Source organism: Egretta garzetta, unplaced genomic scaffold, assembly GCF_000687185.1.
Source record: "Egretta garzetta isolate BGI_Z169 unplaced genomic scaffold, ASM68718v1 scaffold32, whole genome shotgun sequence".
Lineage (NCBI taxonomy): Eukaryota > Metazoa > Chordata > Aves > Pelecaniformes > Ardeidae > Egretta > Egretta garzetta.
The window spans coordinates 2,436,038-2,443,337 of NW_009259035.1; the positions used below are offsets into that span (position 1 = coordinate 2,436,038).

At 39.5% G+C, this 7,300-nt stretch overlaps 1 protein-coding gene across 2 annotated transcripts in view; it reads left to right on the forward strand.

The window, feature by feature from the left end:
• Window positions 1–7,300, forward strand: part of CCSER1 (coiled-coil serine rich protein 1) — a 643,608-nt gene that overhangs the window by 44,915 nt on the left and 591,393 nt on the right. The gene's annotated exons all lie outside the window — the stretch shown is intronic.

Consider the following 7,300-nt stretch of genomic DNA (forward strand, 5'->3'; position numbering starts at 1 on the left):
ATATTTTATTTATTTAGTCATATGTCTAGGGAAGTTTTGAGTTTTTCATATGGAGCAAATTCTTAGTCTCTTAGAAATAAAATAATGCTCAAGCCATAAAATAAGATTATCTTCATCTGACATCCAAAAGTGCCAACTCCAACAGTATAGATGATACCACTAGAACAGTGACATTTTGGGGAGAGGTTATTTGCAAGAAAAATTGATTGGTTCTTGAGCTTGGTACTGTACCCATACCTTTTCCTGTGTTGCTTTTCAGAAATACTGAAAACGTGCTAAACCATGTTAGTCCTGTTTGGGGAAACAGGGTTTGAATTCAGCTGCCACTGCCAGATGAATGTGGCTGGTGCTGGGTGGTGACAGAAGGAGAGTTGTTCTGATGTGGTTTGTCAGGAGAATAGTATTCTTTAAAGAGATTGCCATGGTTTGCCCTTAGGGAATGGTGGTGGTTTATCAAGACTATAAATGCTAAGGTTCTCCCTCTGGTATCCCCTGAACTTAAATGTTTCTCTTTTTTTGGCAGCCAGTTCCTCAGTAGCGGTATGGCTGTATCCTTTTTTTGTTTTCCTCTCTGTGTACTACTGGCCAAGAAAAGGCAAAAATTGAACTGATGATTGATTAGGTGTCATAAAGCAATTTTTGACCCTTTAAATGTTGCATTTATGAAGCATTGACTTGTGTGCTGTCAGGACACAGCCAGAAGTTTCTAGCTGCTAAAGTTTCATTTGCCAAATAGTTTACCTGTAAGTTATGTGTTTAGTTTGAGTGGGTTTGGAAAAATTTACCCAACTGATCCATGTGTCGCATAACCTGTTGTACTTGCATCTCTAAGGTATATACAAATAAGCTTCACAGAATCTTCTGGATTATGTCCTATATAAATGCAAGACAGAGACACTCAAGAAGCTTTTTCTGTGTTTGGCAGAAAAAATCTGGCACACGAGATGTAGAAAACTTTCCCAAAGCTATATGATGATAATGACTGCACTAGAAGGCTTGCATAGTGCTTTGCCTATTACAAAAGCTGTAAAAACATTAACTAATCCACAAAGCAAATTATGTGTTGCAGATGTATCCCTCTGCTGGGAGGAAAGCATATGTGTGTATGGGGGGGAGGGGGGGGAGAGAGAGAATCTATTAAAGGAGGCTTTATTTGGTCATTTTAAGCTTTATTGCATTTCTTTGACTGTATTTTCGTACTTCCTTAATGGAACAATTTTTTTCTCTAGGATTCTCTTAATGGAATTATAGATTAATGTATGAAAAATGTACACACCTTTTTCTTTTGGAACACAGAAAAAATTGTCTTGATTCTGTTTACAACCAAAGTGAATGTTGATCGTTCTAGAATTATTTGAAAGAATGGCAAACAGTCAGCGAAGTGCCTCTCTCTCTGAAATGATACTGTTTTTTCATTTGTTCACAGACGAAATCCCAAACTTTCTAGTGCACATAAGCTTGTGCACATTTTAAATGTTACTTTTGCTTTGATATTCTATCGCTAGATAGTTAATTCAAGGTTAGGTGATTGCTGTCTTTATCAGCTTTGTCAAGAGCTGATCCTTATCTCGGGTTGACTCAAACCTGGATTTATTAGAGTACTTTAATAGATGCATAAAGTACTCTAAATTTTAAATGCTAAAGGCACCTGTTGCCTCCCAGCTCTCCAAGAGCTGTTTGTGCAGCTGGCCTGCGTGTCACAAGTGGGGGCGTTCACATACATGTACGTGTATGTAAGTGCAGGAATGAGATGGCTGCGATGGGGATGTTCAACAGACCGACAAATGAGGCCAGTTTTGCAGGGGTGCAGGTACTGTGCCGGTGGTGGTTCTCACCGTTGCCCTCACTGAGGCTGTGGGGGCCAAGCTCCTGTGCTCTCAGGTGTTGGAAACTAGAGCCAAAGTGTGTTGCTGCTTCATTCTCCACGTTTGCTTGCTTGTCCTTGGTGGTTTTGTGCTTCTCAGCCTTCTCCCCAAAAGGAAAGGGACTGTGTCTGCCTCTGCTATAAGTCAGCTTATTTTTGGGACCAGGACTAGTTCTGGTTCCATCACACACCTTTCCTGCCTGTTATACTTCCTTCGTTGTCATCTTGTGGTTTTTTTTCTTTTTTTTGCTCGCATGTTTTCTTGTAGAACTCGTTTTTTTGCTCACATTTCCTGTGCAACTGTGTGCCACCATTATCTGTTTGCATCTTCGGAGTTGCGTGTTATTTATATACCTGTGCTCAGTAGGGTTATAAAATACTTCTATGTTGTTACCAGTTATGCCATCAGTGGCATTGCCGTGTTACAAAAAACACGTATGCTGGCTATTGCCCCTCCATTTTAGTGTGTGTATGTCTGAGTTCAAGGCAAGCAAATAGAAAGTGTGTCTTTGGTTACACCTCCAAAGGTGGCATTCATGGGTGCGCTCTTTGATGCAGGTTACACTATTGAATCAGTGCTACAGTAGGGTCACCAACCTGTGGCTTTCAGCTGCACGTTATCTTCACCAGTGCTGAAGCATTTGAGAGAATCACAGAATGGCAAGGGTTGGAAGAGACCTCTGGAGGTCATCCAGTCCAACTCTCCTGCTAAAGCAGGTTCATCTAGAGAAGGTTGCACAGGACATCGTCCAGGCAGGTTTTGAATATTTCCAAAGAAGGAGACTCCACAACCCCCCTGGGCAGCCTGTTCCAGTGCTCTGTCACCTTCAAAGTAAAGTAGTTCTTCCTCATATTCAACTGAAACTTCCCAACAGCATCAAATGTATGCAAGACCAGCTGGCAGCTTCTACAGCTGCTATGTAGGAAGAAAAGCCCTTGTAGGCTTGTGGCAGGAGGTAGGCTAGTGAATGCTGGGTGTCGAAGTACCCTACCATGTGATCCCTATTAGTGCTGTCCTAATGACAGGAAAGCTTGATTAACACAGGGAGAGTGAATGTTGGTGCTGTATATCAACATGTTATTTGCTCGAATGCTTTTGCCTGTGGACTTCTGATGTTAGGTGCCACTTCCCCTTGTCATCTGATCCTAACACCGTGGCCAGACAGGAGCACAGTCAGCTCTTGTTCCTGCCACCAGTGGTGCTTGGGCTTTGCTGTATTCCACTTCTGCGGCTTCTGCAAGCCAACCATATTGTGGCAGAATGAACCCCATGTAGGTGAGTGCAAACTGAGACCTGTAGAGTCCATTAGTTATAATCGCTTAGGCAAAACCAGCATCATTGCAGACATTGATTTAATGCACAGAGAGAGAATCAAAAGGGCAGAAACAAGAAAAGGATGGAAAATACTGCCCTTCCCTTGCACAGCCAAAAGCATGTGTGCAAAAAATATTTTGAGGAATAGTGTGATGGATCTGAGCTCTATAGTTAGACAGTTCCTTCCACTGATAATTTTCTGTCTTTGGGTCTTAAGGGCACATTAACTTATAATATAAATGGATTTCTACACGTTAGCTACAGAAAATGTTCTTACCAAATGTTGGAAGATTTATTTTTTCCTTTCTAAAGTATCTAGTTTATTTGAGTAGAGAATAATATGCTTTTTGGGAGGTGCTATTCAGGAAAAAAGAACACTTTTAAGTTGCTCTTGGTATATGAGAGTCATCCATAAGCTTTATATTTGATACAGAGATTTTTAGGCTGTTGGCAGGGATTCTGTGTTTGTAAAGGTCTTTGTTTGCTGGGTTTCACGTACTTTCATTTTCCCTTTGAAGTGTGTGGGAGAGTGCAGAAGGGGAAATACTTCGTTATGTCCATGAATTATTCAGGTACGGTTCTAGGAGTTAACATTACTTTAAATAGCTCAAGGTCTGTCTTTTTCCTTGAGTATATCTCAGCTTTCATTCTTAACGCTGATTGTATGCCGTGTTCCTTTGCTGAATACAATTTTGATGAAGTACTATCTTTTGGCAATCTCCAGAAATAATTTCAGACTTGAAATAAGTATTTAATTCTGATTTTTTCCAACATCAGATATGCAGTGACCCTGAGTAGACACAGGTGAATTGTCATACATGTGTCTTTACAAAAGCATCAAATTATTCTCCCTAGAGTGTTTTTTCTATGTGCTCTTGTGAAAGCATTGATCTCAAATAGGCACCCCCATACAGTGAAGAAAAAAAATGAACCTAGAATATTAAATACTAACATACTATTTAAATAATTTAAAAAATTATTCCCCTGGATTTTAGGGCTTTCCTGATACAGTCTATATCGGTAGTGAAGAGGGATTACAGATTCTTGAGGAGAAATGCATCTGTACACAACGTAGGTGATGATGAGGAATGGCATTTCAAAGAGGGATGCCCATGCCCAAAGCTCGTCTGCTCGGTTTGAATTCTGGCAGCAGTGTGTGTTTTGCATAGGCACGCACCAGGGGGAGCGCAGTGACAAAATGCTTTCCAGGAAAAATATGTGTTTGCTGAGCACAGGTGCAAAGCTTGATCAAAAGATCCATTAAAGATTAAAATGTAGTCCGTATGTTCAAGTTCATGACAGTAAGGTTATATCCATGTGTGTATAACCCGAATTAACTTTCTGTGACTTTTGTGAATACTATCTTCAGCCATATATGTGTCTGACAGAAATATTAATGAACTGAGTAATTGCAGACATGTCAGAGCTTTAGTCTTGTAGCTTCATTAAGTTGCTTACTGGACCTCAAGTTCCTAAAAGGTCTTGAACAATCTCCAAGCAATAGTCAAGATTTTGTTGCAGTGTCACTGTATTGCAATGCAATGGAAATCTCAGTCACCTGTGTAAAAGAACCCTGGAAAATGCCAGGCCCCAGTGGCAACCCAGGTGCGCATACACAGAAGCACTGATCAGAAAAAAAATCTGCATCCCCTTGCTTGGGAAAACAAAATTTGTCAGGCCTGAATCTCCCTCAAGATACCAGCATAGAAAATGAAAAAGAAACATAAGCCATTGAACATCATATTGACTAGGGACTGCATGTTAATTAGAATAAAATTACAAAATAATGTATGCAACTCTCCAAAGATGCTGGTAATGACAGAGAACCTGTGTCTGCTGCCTTTAGGACCTTTATTATTTCAATGGTATGGAAGCAAGAAGTCTAGGATAAAAATGTGGGAAAACATCAATAAATGAATCTTTTGATTGGTGCTATTGATTGCTGGTTGTTTCAAGTGGGCAGATTTGTCACCTAAACCCAATTATTCATCTTGGGTTTTAGTTGTAAGTACTCAGTTCTACATGGATTTACCCTGCTTTATTTATATATATTATGGAATCGATACAATTTTGCTAGGTCCATTTTGGAATTGAATTGCATTGTTTAACAAAATAATATGATTTAGTGTTTTTGTATACTCATATGTATGTTTTATTGTCATTTTTGAATACCAGAGCAGTCAATTTTTAGAGTATACTGTGATTCCACAAGCTGTAATTTCATTAGGTATTTATATGTGTAAGTTGGTTATTTGGAATAACAATTAAAAAAACCACATAGTAAAGGGGGCTTCATAAAGAAATGTTATCTGCTTTTTATTGTTTGATTAAGCTTCATAGTTGATTTGAGACCTGTTATGTTGGGCGCTTTATATATATTTGCTACTAAAGCTGGTTTTATTTATTCTGGCTTTCAAACACATTTTAAGTGTTGTAGATTCTGAGCTGGAACAGGCCTAAAAATAATGAAATAGTTGAGTGTTCCAGAATAGGATGAAAATTCACATATTATGCATTAGATTTCCTTCAAGTGATAATAGGAAGGAAAACTGGGAAGAAAGAAAGGGAGGGAATTAAGGTAGGAAGGAAGCCCCCTTCAGCAACCCTGAGTAAGCTTACTATCCAGATACACACCGTCTGGCTGGGAGGGACTGTATGTCTAATACCTCTCTATCTCTGTAATGTTTCAGCTGTTTCTGAAGTATATCCATGCAAATCACTGCGTATATTTTGATAATAAAACGATGCTTAGGTCATATTTCTTAAGAATGTTAAGGATGTCTGGGCCCAGTCACAGCTAAATTGAGTACCATTGAGTTCAGTGAGCTTTGAGTAAGATATCTGGTTGTTGGATGAAAACCAGCAGTTTATACTTCTTGTTGCTGAAAGAATTTTAAATATGAAAATTGTTACTGATGCCTTGAAATATTCTTGGATTGGCATCAGGTTCTGCTACAGCCATTATCAGTTATCACAAGCAGCCTGAATGGTTGTACAGATTACTGCTTTTTATTCAGAATTACTAACATTTAAAATATCACTGTTAGACTCTTGTTTACATAGAAACTTGTTGAAGTAATGGTGCTAGTTCACCAAGTCAAAGGTAGAAAGAGTGGTAGGTAAACCAGGGCTGCAGCTTGTCCTGACCAGGAAAAACAGAAATGGCAAATGGTCAGAAGTAAGTCTGTTCACATGTTCTTTTCACGGATTATGATCAACTTCCACATCAACTGGAACATCAATCATGCTAATTTTGGGTCCGTTATAAAGGCAAAATGGTGGCAGAAGTCAAGCAGGCATCAGGAGTAGGAAATATGTCTTAAGACTTCTATGGGGCTGTTAGAGAGTCAATGAAGATGTTTTTGCTGCAGACTTGAGGCCTTAATTAATGGTTTGCCTCCTGGAATAAATAAAGGTAGCCACCATAAATAGACAAGAAATGTTTCCTTGGGACCTTGATGGAAGCATTAATTTATTTTTCTTTATGTAGTAAAGCCTTGAAACCTTGAGCCTTTGAATGTTCTTTAGGGCTTGATCTCTCTCTTTTATTTTCTTTTTAAAAATTTGATGGCATTATTCTTCCAAGAATGCAGCAGCAGTTGTGAGGGGAAGAATGGGGAAAGGGTCAAGGGTTATTAAACTTAAAAAGATAATACAATTGTTACTAATTGTCATAGCAACAAAGGAGTAATGGATCCTGGTGAGGAGGCAGAGGGGCAGAGGACATCGGTGTGCACTCGCAGCAGTACCACTGAGCTGTTCTGTGGCATTAGGCAGGCCATTCTAGGAGCGATTTTCTCTTACTATATTTTCTAATTATACATTTTCAGAAATTATTACTCTGTTAGGACAGCCCTGGGAACCTAACTACCGCTCTCTGCTTAGGTGTGCTCTTAGGCATTCACGAGTTAGTTTCTGTTTTGTATCTGTGGGAGGACTCTACCCGCGGAGGTGGGTGATGGGAGCAAGGAAGCAGCTGGACTGACAGCATTGACACCCCTGGCAAGTAGAGCAGCTCTCTGCCAAGCTTTCATTCTCACCATGATGGACAGTAGCTGCTTTAATTTATTTGTTCCTAGTTTTGGATTTGACCCTTTATAAAGAACAAATGAACTCCTAGG